Source organism: Equus caballus, chromosome 20, assembly GCF_041296265.1.
Source record: "Equus caballus isolate H_3958 breed thoroughbred chromosome 20, TB-T2T, whole genome shotgun sequence".
Lineage (NCBI taxonomy): Eukaryota > Metazoa > Chordata > Mammalia > Perissodactyla > Equidae > Equus > Equus caballus.
The window spans coordinates 25,926,196-25,940,842 of NC_091703.1; the positions used below are offsets into that span (position 1 = coordinate 25,926,196).

General features: G+C 44.0%; 1 pseudogene; it reads left to right on the top strand.

Annotated features, from left to right (window-relative positions):
- The first annotated feature begins 873 nt into the window (after window positions 1-873).
- On the top strand, window positions 874-14,312 carry LOC138919418 (butyrophilin subfamily 3 member A3-like; annotated as a pseudogene).
- Window positions 14,313-14,647: the final 335 nt, after the last annotated feature.

A 14,647-nucleotide genomic window follows, 5' to 3' on the forward strand; every position in this document is an offset into this window, starting at 1 on the left:
CACCAGCCATGTCTACCACAAAGCCTAAATGCAAACTGCTGGAATTTAATCAAATTCCACAAGCCAAGTTCACTTCAAAGCCCTAGAAGCTTTAATCACTGTCTTGAGATCACAATAATGTGTCTTGGGAGGCCCTAGGCCACAGATAGGACCAGTTATTCTCAAATACACCTTATAGAAGCAGGATTCACAGCCTATCCAGAGTCTAACCTCAGAGAATACAGAATCCTGCAGGCAGAGGAGAAACAAATATACGTGAAAATACAAATGTAGCGCAAGTAAGGGGCAGAGAGTGGATGAAGCTCTCAGCAACCCTCCAAATAAGAATGCTCTGAAAATGTAAGACATGCCCATCAGTTACTGGCAGCACTGCCTCTGGAAACCATAAAATTATATGATGTGGTCACGGATCTGAGACTTGAGTTTCAGAGGTGCTAAAACAGTAGAGTGGATCTGGTTTTCTTTCTGTTCGTACATCCATTTGGCTCTGTTGTAAAAGATGTCCTCCTCCATGTGTCCACCTACATGCACACAGATGTTATAAAATGACCACAGAAATGTTGTAATTAACGCATCTCTTCCTCTCTTCAGTCTTTAAAGTCTTCTAATTTTTCTGCTTAGTTCTGCTGATAAAAGTATTGTGATATAAAAGACATAAACAAATGTATGTAATGAAATACTGATTATACACAAACACACAATGATTCAAATAGGTAAACATAAACAGTGGGGGAATTAGGGCTGTAATTTTTCTTCTTTTCTACAGTCCCATACAGTTTCAGTTTTCCTTCTACCTTCCTCATTGGTGTCTGCCCAGCAACTGATGAGAAATACCCCTCTGAGCCAATCAGAAAAGTAATTCTTCCAAAGAGAGACTGCTTCTCTTTCTCACAGGAAACAGCCTTTCTTTCCTTTCTCTTTCTTTCAGAGCTGACTGTTAACTACAACGGAGAAGTATTGATTACCTTCATTCTGTGGGCTATAATTTTCAGATGGAAATGCCAAGGGGTAAGTGGGGGAAATTGGTAAAAGCCAGTGCCACAGGCCCTGGAAGGAGAGAGGCTAAAAAGCTGAGAGTGGGTACAGGGAATTCCTCACCCAGAGAAAGGGGTTTGATGCTTGTGTGTGAGATGAGGGGATGGGGGATGAGGGCAGGTGCAAAAGGTAAGGCCCTGCATCAGGAAATTTGCTGGGAGAGAGACAACCTGAATGAAGAAACTTGCCAACTGGGTATTCTTAAGAACTTACTCTAGCCAGAAAGGAGCAAAGGACTCAATCTCTCCAGCTCATGTCTAGGAAGGTATCCTAATAGATTCTAAAAAAAAAAAGTGCCTCAAAGAATTATATGTAAACATGTTCATTACAGAATTATTTATAATATAGAAAAATCTGCATCAACCTCCATTTGCTGCATACGTATCCATATGCAACAGTTGGAGCATGAATAAACAACACGTTGTCCAATCGCAGAGGGATTATCATACAGTTATTAGGAATTACGTTTTTAATAAAGAGCTTCGTTTATAATTGTAGCAAAATTGGATTCACCTTGGGTATCTAAATTGTGTCTACAGTTTGCTATTGTAGATTTTACTGTGTTGAACAGCCTTAAACAGAACTCCTTGTGTTAACATCTGATTGCTTTACTTTAAGAGTAATTCATACAAGTGGAATTTCTGGATCAAACGATGAAACATTTCTAAGGCATTTGGCATATATATATATATATATATATATGGCCAAAATACTTCCAGAAATATTTGCATTCTCGTGAAGTGAAGTTTATCATTACCATAACAGAGTATTTAAATTATATATTTTTCCCTATTTTAAAATTATGCATAATTAGGAACAAAAATCAAGAAATACCCTAAAAAGTAAGTGTAAACATTTTTCCCCACTCTGAGGAGAGCAGGGAAATTGTGGCTATTATAGTAATAATAATAGTCCTCTCTAGCAGCACAGAGAACAGTTTGAAGAGGAGAGGATGGACTGAAAGACAACATTTTGTCTGAAGGTGTTCAGGCTTCAGACAAGGGTCTGAAGCACCGCCAGCTGACCAGACTTCTACTCCCTTGTCCCCCGGCAGTTCCCGGACTTGCAGGTACTATGACTGGGGCCTCATCTGGTTTGTTTTTGAGGAGTTGGTATTTTCTGAACAACAAATATGTTGCAGTCACTATAATTGCTTGTAACAATGATTTATTATTAAGTTATATAAGAAAACTTTTAAAATTTAAAACATTCATATAATTTTCAAAATATAGGGCAAAAAGGATAAAAGTATCTTTTATTCAATCCCCAACTCTCAGTGTAGCCTGTATCCTTTCAGTCTTCTTTTAGGGCAATGACAAAAATGTATATACAAATTTATAGCTTTGTTTTTTTTTAATAGAATCGTTAGTATTGTTCTGCAATGCGCTTTTTGTTCACTTAATATATCTTGATTATCTGGGTTAGTGATTATAAATTAGTCTTAACTGCCTCATTGAATTTTTTTGTAGCAATGAGCCATTATTCAACTAACCAGTCTCCAATGTTTAGGTTCTTGATCGCTCTTTTACTTTTAAAGATAATGCTGCAGTGTCATCCTTACACGTTCCTCTCTCTGGATTCATGCAAGTGCTTTGCTGACCCAGATCTGGAAGGGGATCTGCTGGGCTGATTATGCACACTTCAAAGTTCATATTTCACATTGTTTCATGAGTAACTGAAGTTCAAATAGGTTTTGTCACATGGCTGACTTCACACAGCTTGTGAATCCGAGTGCCATTACCTAGTTTCCACATCCTTTTTGTTCCTACACCTAACAGAGTGGGCCTGGCACATAATGTGTGCTTAGTAAATGTTTATTGAATGAATGAATGATAAGATGGGTGAGAGCTGGTCTTATTCCTAGCTCTCCCATTCACTGGTCTTGTGATTAAGAAGTGGTGGGTTCAGCCTCTGACTCCAGAGCCTCCACCAGGGGGTCTGCCTGGATCTTAAGCAGAGTCTGATGCGGACATGATTTGAAGGTGGTGATGGCTATGGGTTGAGGCTTGGAGGATTCCACAGTGTTGCTCCCAAGATGTGCACACCATCAAGTCATTTGTCACCAACCAATCCCACATGATATCTTCAGGGAAGGAGAGGATACAAGATGGGAGAGGACCAAGGGGGAAGGGAGGGTTTAGGTCCCGAGGTCTCAGTCCTGTCTCTGAGTAATCCACCTAGGCCTGCTCTCAGGCTCTCCACTATCTAGGGATTCAAACAAATCTGGAGTGGCTGGGATAGAAGCCAAGCATGAACTCCAGTTTGAATCAAGCCTTGCCAGCTGGCGACAGCCCCACACTTCCTTATCACAAAGGTTCACAGTGATGCCACAGACCATGCCTAAAAGATGGTGGAGTTGCTTTTCTGAGCCAAGAAACAGTTGGGAGCACTGGGCTGGGAGTGGGGAGTTGCAGGGGTCCTGCCTCTGAGCTTAGAGAACCTCAGCATTTTGTAGAGGCATGAGCTTTGTTAGGCTGCTATGTGCTCCCGGCTGGACATATTGGCCCCTTGTTCATAAGTCCCAGCTCTTACATCTCTGCCTCTGAAACCCACTTCTCTACCAGTGGAAAGACTAAGACCAGGGAAATTACCCATTGCTGGTGAGCCCAGAGGCCATCTGCCAAGGAGCATCGGTGAACATCTAGAGAAAGAAAGGCAGGAAATGAATAATTTCCTTCCTATGGATATTTCTCCTCAAAAGAACAATTGTGAAAAGAGTGCACTGAAGCATACCCAGTTGTAACACTCTTACATGCATATCCAGGACATGCTTGTTCCTTGAAACCACTTCACTGGAAAGTAGGAATAAATACATTAATACGGACAAGTCCCAGTGGGAGCACAGGAGGCCAGGCTGTGCTCTCTGAGTCAGACTAAAATAGCAGGTCACTACAGAGGCAGGTCACTACTTGTCTTCATAACTTTCCACCTCCCATCTTGCCAGATGACAACATGTTAATCTGATCATCTAAATTGATTTAAAATTCTAATATTTATTGGTTAATATGTTACCCCTCATCCATTCACTCATTCAACAAATATTTACTGAGGGTTCCCTGTGAACCACACACTGTTGTACCAGCTCTTACATATCAGTAAACAAAATAGACCAATATCTTTAGTTTGTGGAGCTTCCATTTGAGCAGGTAGAGACAGACGGTGAACACATGATATGTTAAATGGGGAAAATTCAATGGGCAAAAGAGCAGGCTCAGGGGGTTGGGAGCAGTTGCCATAATCCTGTGGTCAGGGAAAGTCTCATGGAGGAATGAACTTTAGAGGAAGACCTGAAGGAGGTGAGGGAGTGAGCCTGTGGATACTGGGGTCAGAGAGTTCCAGGTAGAAGAAAGAGTCAGGGCCGAAGTCCTCTGTTCTGGCCTGTTCAAATACCAGCAAGAAGGGCAGTGTGTCTGGAGCAGATGAGGAGAGTAAGGGAGATGAAGTGAGAGGCGCAGGTCCTGGAGGGCCATGTGGGCCATTGTAAGGACTTCAGCATCTACTCTGAGTGAAATGGGAGCCACTGGAAGGTGTTGAGCAGTGTAGTGACATGATGTGACTCAAACACCATTCAGGTTCTTGTGTTGAGCACAGATTATAGGGGACACATATTGAATCAGGGGACTCAGAGAGAGACACATTTGGACTGTAGAGTCAAGGATTTCCTGATGGGTTAAGGTTTAATACATGTACCTTTATCAGGACATACATAACATTTATATGTTAAATGTATGTATACTTAACATTTCATATTTTTACGAGTGATTTTTTATGTTGGAACTCAAAGGTTAAGAGACTCTCAAACAGAAATTTTAGCAGGAAAGGATGTTGAGTCACCATATTAGTGACTCTGTGTTTCACCCTGAGTCAGCCTTTGGAGATGGAAGTTTAATGTGGAATTCTTCATCTTCTTCCAGGTCATAGTTTTGCCTCTTTCCACCGTCTCTCTGCAGCACAGATGAAAATGGCAAGTTCCTTAGATTTCCCTCTGCTCGACCTCTTTGTCTGCCTCGTCTTGGTCCAGCTGCTTACCCCTTGCTCAGGTAGGGAACATTCTGATTTTATGTATCTGAAGAAGACAATTACCTGTTAGTGCCCTGTCAGAACCTCTGACAACTTATCATACCTATAAATCCAATCCTAATTGGAGGCGCACATGCCATTAAGACAAATTTTACTTCTGTCAGGATCCTGTTCCTCTCTAGGTTTTCCGTACCTCACCAACCTGTGTGAGATCCCCCCTCCCTTACCTTCGTTGTCCCAACTTCCTCTGATGGAGCTTCTCCTTTTACTTATCAGCTCAGTTTTCTGTGATTGGACCCCCTGGCCCCATCCTCGCCATGGTGGGTGAAGACGCTGATTTACCCTGTCATCTTTCCCCGAAGATGAGTGCGGAGACCATGGAGCTGTTGTGGGTGAGATCCAGCCTTAGGGAGGTAGTATATGAGTATGCAAATGGGAAGGAGGTAGAAGAGAATCAGATGGCAGAGTATCGAGGGAGAACTTCGATTTTAAGAGATGCCATCACTGAAGGGAAGGCCACTCTCCGAATTTATGGTGTCAGAGTCTCTGACAGTGGAAACTACCTGTGTTATTTCCAAGATGAAAACTTCTATGAAAAAGCCATGGTGGAGCTGGAAGTTGCAGGTGAGCCTCCAAGTTTTGTTCTCAGCTCATTCCTCCCTGGGACCTGGAAGTGGAGGAAGAAGTCCTCCTCCAAATCCACCTCAGAGCATCCTGGCTGGTCACTAGGAACTGCCTCCACTGCCTTCCCACTTTGTTTCTTAGGCTCTTGGGAAAGACACAGGTTTTCGTCTAGGAATAATCCCTCTTGTACCATATAACATCAAGCAACGAACTCCCTCATGCTGGCCACCAGGGTCTAAGACAGGAATTGAAAGGTCAGAGTTAGGAAGAATAAGAAAATATCTCCTCAGTGATGGCACAGAGTTGTTTGGGTTCAGTTGTGTTCCAGATGGCTTCTGTGGCTCCTCCAGGTGCACACTGCTCTGGGCCCCCAGAGGCTGACTTGTAGGACAGCATTTGTGCTGCCAATGTTCTCCCACCAAAGGCCCCCAGGATCACACCAGCAGTTGACCAAGTTGTGTTTATTACTTGTTGCAGGGAGGGAGAAGGCTCATGTGTGGTAATCGTGGGGTGTCTCAGTTAAGATGGTGTTAGAGAAGATTGGTATAGAATTTGGGCTTGTGTTAGGGGATTCAGGAGGGTTTATGGAAGTGGGACTTTGATCTGGCTTGGGTCTATCAGGAAACTGGAGGGTGTGATTCTGTGGGTGGGTGTCTTAAGTCTTATCAGGAGGAAGACTAGAGTGAAGCTAAAGCCGTAATTGGTTAAGGAGCGGCAGTCACTCATAGCCAGGATAGGGAAATGTTTAGTCGTGATTGTGGTTTGGACTGTGTACATGTTTTCCTCTACGGTCAAACATGATTGTTGAGTGGTCTTCTTTTTGTCTTGACCCATCATAGTGACAAGGTCCCTTTGTCTGATGTTGACGTACCTTGAAATTGCTTATGTTCAACAGGAGAACACTGAAACCAGGCCGATGTCCAGATGTCAAGGGCTGCATTTCTCTTTCTCAGGGCTCTGTCTTGCCTGTGGTTTCTGGCTGGGTTGGTCAATAGGGGGCCAAAGCAGAGAATGGAGGGAAGGAGAGGAGAGAGAGGTCCAGGTACTTACCCCATAGGCTTTCTCCCTGTAGGACCACCTCTAGCTGGCTGCATTCCATTCCCAAAGCTCCCAGCTCCTCTCAAGAAAGCTGTCTCTATATGATTTTCTTCTTTAAGGCTTCAAAATGGCTTCTTTTCCACCTCCCTTTGGGTTTAGCGGTGGCTGGTAACAGCTCCACTATTCTTGGCCCTGGGGTGTTGCTCCATCCTATGTAGTTTTCCCCTCACCACAACCATGCATTTGTAAATACCTCCTTCATGAAACTCCCCTTGAATTATCTAATGTGCTTGTGTCATTGGATTCCTGTTGAGACTCTCATTAATGCAAGAGGCTTCTTTGTAAAGAATTCAGGCTCAATTATCCTTCCACAGCATTGGGTTCTGATTGTCACATTGAAATGAAGGGTCATGAGGATGGAGGGATCCATTTGGATTGCATGTCCACTGGCTGGTATCCTCGACCCGAAATACAGTGGATAGACGCCAAGGGAACAGACATGCCAGCTGTGCCAGGACCTTTGGAGTTGGACGGAGCAGGTCTGTATGCAGTCGCAGCATCTGTGATCATGAAAGATGACTCTGAAGACGAGGTATCCTGTATCATCAGAAATCCCCTCCTCAGGCAGGAAAAGTCAGCCAGGATTTCCATCGCAGGTCAGTACCCTGCTTAGTCCTAGGTATACTGTGCTTAGCTGTGGCTACTGAAAGAAGGAAGACGTGTAATTCTTTGTTGCTGATTTGGATCTTTGTAGTGAATATAAGGCACAGAGCAGGGATCCAGAGCCTTTTTCTTACTTTTGGCATGTTTCTTTTCCCCATAAAGCTATTTATGTCACAAATATTTACTAAGTATTTCCTGCGTGCCAGGCACTGTGACAAGCAGTGAGAACTGGGGGAACATGGTAAAGATCAGACCCTTAAGCAAAGACAAATGACAAAATGGGAAAAAAATATGTACGATTGATGTCTTATAGAAGGAACTAATCTGCTTACAATATAAAACAACTCAAAATGAAAATGAGCAATAGAAAATAGAAAAATGAGCAAAGGGCATGAATTATTAGTTCACATAAAAGGGAATAACACATAAGGTGATGTCCCATCTCAGTCTATAGAGGAGCAAGTATTAAAACATTTACCACTTGTGATTGGAAACTAAACAAAAGACAACAAAACCAGGTTGCAGATCACACATTCTGATGGCAGGATTGTGGAGAGAGAGTCACTTTCAGGCATTTGTAGGTACAATTTGGTATATTTTTGGTATAAATTGGCACAACTTCTATTAGGGGCAGTAAGCAGTATTTCTCCCAACTACTTATATATTCATCTCAGAATCCCACTTCTTGGAACTTCTCTGACAGATATGCTTGTATGAAATGTATGCGTATGTATGAAATGACTCATGTAAAAGGCTATTTGTTGTAGCATTCATTATGATAGGGAAAAGTTTGAACTTATGCAAAAGTCCACCAGTGGGGAACTTCTATGCAATGGAATGTTGCACAGCTGGGAAAGAAAACACAAACATTTGCTCTGTCCTAATGTGGCAGATTCTCTGAGATGAAGAGAAAAAGCCACATGCAGAGTGGTTTGTGTAGAATGCTGTCTTTGGTGTAAAAAAGAAAAAATAGAAGGATATTTATATTTAAAAAATTTAATACACACTTGAATAACACTCACTTCGTGTCAAACTCTTCATAAGCATTAATTTAATCCTTTAACCTTATGAGTACGGTACTATTATTTCCCTCATGTTACAGATTAGGACACCAGGAACAGAGCGGTTAAGAATTAGTCCAAGATCCCACAGCCAGTCAAGTGGAGGAGCCAGAATTTGAATGCAGGCCCTCCAGCTCCAAAGTGCCTATTCTTAACAACCATGTTAAGCTGACTAATCAGATACTAATAAATGGGGGGAGGGAGGAGGCAGTGGATGGGAGACTTGGACAACGTTCTATATTTTTTTGATATTTGAACCATGTAAATGTAAACTATTGAAAAATTAAATTAGAAAAAATGTGATTCTGATGCTCAAGTAACTCCTATTCACATGTGAGAAGCAGACATTTCAAGACAAGGAATAGACTATTTTATGGTAAGAGTTTACCGAAGTTTTCCCCAGAGTTTTCTGCGACTTTAGGTGGAGAAGAATCATTTAAGGTCATGAGATCAACTCTGTGATCCCCACCCTGGGGGTGAGAGGCTAATGCTCCATTCCATTGCAGACCCCTTCTTCTGGAGAGCCAGGCCCTGGATAGTAGCTTTGGCTGGGACCCTGCCTGTCTTGCTGCTGCTTCTTGCAGGGGCTGCTTACTTCCTCTGGAAACAGCAGCAGGTGATAAAGAGAGAGCAAGCAGAAAAGGAAGAGGAACGAAGGGAAAGAGGTATCAGACCAGGGAGGGAACCTGAGGCACTGGCTTAGGGGAGGGTGCCCCTAAGGATCTCACTCCATCGCCACCCCAAGCACCAACCACTGTACTGGGTCATTAGTAGGTTTTATTTTCCAAAGGTCCTCCACATAACAGTAATTTTTTTCCCTGCTTATTTTCCAGGGTGCCTCCAGCGTATACTGTGTAAGTTCAGATTCCCCGAGGGGTCCACCATGGCTCGGTATCTCTGCCTTAAGCTGCTTCATGACCCTTCAGGTTCCTTCCATTGCAGATGTATGAGAGATGGATCGCCTGTCATGGCTCATGCCTGAGCGTCTCTGACACTTTCTCTGAATTTGCTTCTAAGACTCTCTGCTCCAATATTTCCCAGCCCCTTTCCTCACCCCTAACTCTGCCCAGGGCTGAAAAATATCCAGGATCCCTTTACCAAGGGAAAGAAATAAGCCTGGCTCTTTGGGGGGAAACATAAGGGAGTTGTGTTTTTATTAGGGAAAAGGGCCTTCAATCTCTCTCCAGGAGGGGCCCACAGACTCTTCAGCCCAGCAAGCACCAGGGAATATCCAGGGTGCACTTGACAGGAAAGGAGGAGGAGGGGGATGAAACTCCCTAGATAAAGTGCCCTCCCAATGCTGGGAATCTCACTAATTGCTTTACATAATCTGTAGGCTGCTGAGAAGAAAACAAAGAATGTAAGATTTAAAAGAATGAGGAAATATGAGAAGAAGGAGAGAGAAAAGTGCATTAAAAAAAAAGCAGTACCACAGTGGCTTAGTTGTCATAGACTTGTTAGAATTGCTTTTAAAAAAACAGTGTCTGAAATTCCCTCATTAAGTTGTCCGATTCTTTTTCGAAGTGGGCAGGACATCATAAAGCCTGAGAAAGATGGATTCTAGTACATATACATGTCCAGGTATACACACAGTGACACCTGTGCCCCTGTATGGGAGTATGGATACATACAGAATAGAGCTGCCAGGTCTCAGCTGGGAAAGCACTTGCATGGTGCCTGTGGTATATCAGCATGCAATTGATGGGAATAGGGAAGGCACTTCATCGAGGGAGTTCCATCCTCCTCCTTTCTTTTCAAGTGCACCCCTATATGTTCCCGGGTGCCTTGCTGGGCTGAAGAGTCTGTAGGCCCCTCCTGGAGAGAGATTGAAGGCCCTGTTCCCCATTAAAAACATGGCCTCCCTGTGCTTGCCCCCAAACAGTCACCCTTATTTCTTATTGATGTTCTCAGATTTCATATTAAGGAGGAGAGGGAGGAGCGCATTGAACAGGCAGAGGGAGAAGGTAGGGATGGAGGGGATGGGGGTCAAAAAGAAAGATTAGGTTGGTGCAAAAGAAGAGAAATTAGATCACACAGAAGTGACATAGTTCAGGTGACATCTCTACCTTTCTTCCATTGTAGGTGGATTGAAGTCTCTGTACTATGATGGTGAGTGACCCTGATGCTCTCTGAGTTTCCTGGCACATGTGTACTAAGCACTTAAACATTTTCTCTGTTGTATGACCCATTGGCATTCCCAGTAGGAATAATTAGATCTAGCCCAGAGGCTCATTTTCTGTGGGAGACACCACCCATGCTTTTCTGAAACCCCAGAAAGGACTTTCCAGACACAGGTTCTGGCCAGTTTCAGTCACCCCTTACCCTGCTGGCACGTAGGCTCACACCCTAGCAAAGCCTGCCCATTTCGCCTGCAGCCCCAGCATGACGGAGTGAAGGAAGTCCACTACTTTTTAGATTCTGATTCGGCAGAGCTGTAGATTAAGGAAGCTGGACATTGGAAGAGACTGAAGAAAGGGAGAGGGAAAAAGCTTAGTGAGGAGAATGGATGCAGCAAGAACAGAAATAATGCCCGTTCCCTGTTTGTGTCTCCTGCCTTTCAGAATGGAAGATGGCCCTCTTCCAAGCTGGTGAGTGAATCACTGTATGTTCCCTAGGACAACAACCTGAGGGACCTTATGCTGTTTTTCTCCAAGTCTTGAGATTCCGGGAAGAAATTCCCCATGACTGGGAGTGTTCCAAGTGGGTGACTTGAAGTCCTGGTCTCAAAGCTTTGCCCATCTCCAGGGCCTTCCTGCTGAGAGCCCAGAGAAGCAGGGAGGATTGCTCTCCTAGGTCCACAGATCTTCATGGGAAGGAAGAGGCATAAAGGGTAGACTGAGGGAAGGAGAGGCAGAGTGAACTAACACTGCAGGGAGAGGGAGGACGTGGAATGACCAAGGAGAGAAGGCAATGTGCAAAGATTTTTACTTTCCCCAAGCTTCTTATGCCACCTCCTGCTGCTGAGTGTCTCTAAGTCAGTTAACGTTCTGAACTTTAGTCTCCTCGTTTTTAAACGATGATCATAATCTCTATTATGTGAAGGTAGAGGTAAAGACTAAATGAGGTAATGAATGTGTATGGGTCATAAAAAACCAACTGCAAATAAACGGCATGTTCAAACTGGGTGGTTTGAAGAAGGTTTAGAAAAGGAACTCTTTACAAAGGCAGGATTAGGGTTAAAGGAAACCAACAAGGGAATGTGATGTTCCCCAGGGGTCACAACAGTGGTGATCTGTCACCACCCATAGGTTTGAAGGAACAGGGAGAGGGAGAAGTTACTGGAGCCCAGAGGAAGCCGTAGCTCAAGGACAGGGCTGCCTGAGAGGAGTCATGCCTGTGTTAGGCCATCACCATCCGACACTGGCTGGGAGGAAGTGGGGGAAATAAATGTTTGCTTCTCTTCTCTCTCTCCTTCCAATCTTCAGCTAGTACCTCCCATTGGCCAAACCCAATAGGTAACCAAGGCAAGGGAGCCCAGTGATGCTGTCCACAGAGGACAGATTGCTGGGGCCCAGAAGTGGGTAGAGGAAGGAAGAGAAGGGATCTGGGAGCACAGAAAGCCCCCAACATGCCCTCTAGCACAGAAAAGGCATGGAGCTACTATAACATCAGGTACTTCCTCCATGCCTGGCCCTGGGCTTCGTATAAAACATTTGTTGTCTTTTTCTACCTAGAGATTAGTACTTTTATCCCCATTTTCCAGATAAGGAAATTAAGGCTCAAAGATATATAGCTTCAGACTATGGAAAAAGAGACTGTAGAAAGAGAAAAGTTATTCAGCTCAGCAGTGGCAGAGCAAGGATTGAAATGTAAATCTATGTGACTATAAAGCACAGGTGGACTGAATCATTTTTGGGGAGAGAAATAGGAAAAAGATGGAAGGAAGGAGCCAACTAGTGACGTCAAGTTAGGCAGATCCTGACCCTAAACACTGTACTCCACTGAACAAAAGACCCCTGGCCCTTTCCTTCGGTGTTGCTGAGAGGGTCACATTCAAGGCAGGCTGGGGACACCAGGCTCTGGACTTGGCCCTCCTCTGCCAGACCCAGGTCTTGAAGATCTTGAAGGTCTGATGATCTGAGGTCTGGGAACAATGATTGAGCCCACGACCCATGCCCAAACTTTCTGCAGCGGATGTGATTCTGGATCCGAACACAGCAAACCCCAATCTCCTTGTTTCTGAGGACCAGAGGAGCTTGCAGTGGGTGGACCGACGACAGAATCTGCCAGACAACCCTAAGAGATTTGATTCGGATTACTATGTGCTTGGCTGCGAGAGTTCACATCAGGGAGACATTTCTGGGAGGTGGAGGTGGGAGACAGGAAAAACTGGCATGTCGGGGTGTGCATGGAGAATGTGGAGAGGAAATACTCCATTTATAGAGCACCCACAAATGGATTCTGGACTATGGAGCTGTCTAATGGGGAACACTATCAAGCTCTCACTTACTTCAGGACCAAGCTGACAATTGACGACCCTCCTCAAAGAGTGGGGGTTTTCCTGGACTATGAGACTGGTGAGGTCTCATTCTACAATGCTGTGGATGGATCTCATATCTACACGTTCCCGCAAACCTCCTTCTCCGGGCCTCTGTGCCCTATTTTTGGAATTTCAACACTAGATCCCACTGCCTTGACCATTTGCCCAGCACTGACCTGAATGCAGAGTTCTCTTGTTACTGACCTAGTGTCTGAGCTTTCCCTGGAGACCCCAGGCACCCTGGGCTCTGCTGATTGGAAGGGACTCTAAGGATGAAGTAACATCCTAGCTTCCCCTTGCCCAGCGTGGAGCTGAGGCCCTCCTCCTTCATAGCAACACATCACAACAATGAAATACTTGCTAAATGCACACACTGTGTGAAGCACTTCACTCATATTAATTCCATTATTCCATATGACAGTTGAGTTTGGTACCACTTTATTGTCTCCCTTCTATAGATAAGGAAACAGGGATGCAGAAAATTGAATTAACTTTCCCAAGGTGACTCAGCAGTGAATGACAGTTAGAATTTGAACAATAATAACTAAAATGTATAGATAACTGAAAATGTACTGGGTGTTGTGCTAAATGGTTTAAGTGACTTTTACTCATTTAACCCTTACAAAAACCCTGTGAGGTCGTCTCATTTTGAGAATGTGGAAACTGAGGCAGGCCCAAGTGAAGTAACTTATATAATTCACACAGAAATTTGTGCTGCTGGGAGAAGTTGAGGCCCTGTCCTACCTCCTGGCCCTACCCTGTTCTTTTCCTGTCCTGTTTTCCCCAAGGTACTATAAGCAGCCCTGAGTCTTGCTGCTCAGGGCACCCCAGGGTGAGGCTCACTGTAGGTGACTATGGAGGCCACATCCCCACTTGGTACCTTCAAAGTTGATTGTCAGAGCCATAGGTCTGGCACTTCATTGGGTTGAGTGTGCAGGGCGATGTGGTCCAGAGAGTGAATTCACAGGGACTGCATCATACAGGATGTGAAGGGATTAGAGACCAAACCCTTCACTAACAATGGACACATGAGTACTCACTCTGTCAATGTGATGCATGATTAAGGAGCCAGAACCAATCCTCCTACTTTGAAGTTCTCTACAAGCCTAAATTAACACCTAAAGATTGTCTATGGAATAACAATTTGGGAGGACAGAAGCTAGATGAACTTAAGTGGTATTTTTATCCACACTGTAGACTCCATCTCCAGGAAAGGGATATTTCCGCCCATGATCATGCATTGATGTCAATGGATGTTCCTTTGTACTGATGGATACTGGGGAAAGGCTACTCTTCATTATCATCACTGTTATTGTTCACCACGGTATCCACTCTACTCAGCATGTGGTTGTCAAGTTACATTTCTCAAATAAAATTATTAATAATCTTCACTCTTCAACTGAGCTTTTCCTAGATTTTAAACTCACACTGTTTAACCACCACAGTTTCACAGTTTCCTTCTTTGCAATATTTTCACAAAATCCTTATTTTGTTAGTTTTCTATTGCTGCCATAATAAATTAACACAAATTTCAGGACCTAAAGTAATGTAAATTTATTATCTCACATTTCTGTAGCTTCGAGATCCAACATGGGTCTCATCACGCAAATATCAAGGTGCCTGCAGGCTGAGTTCCTTTCCGGATGCCCTGGGGAAGGATCTGTTTATTTGCTCATTCTGATTGTTGGCAGCATTCAGTTTCCTGCAGTTGTAGGACTGAGGTTGC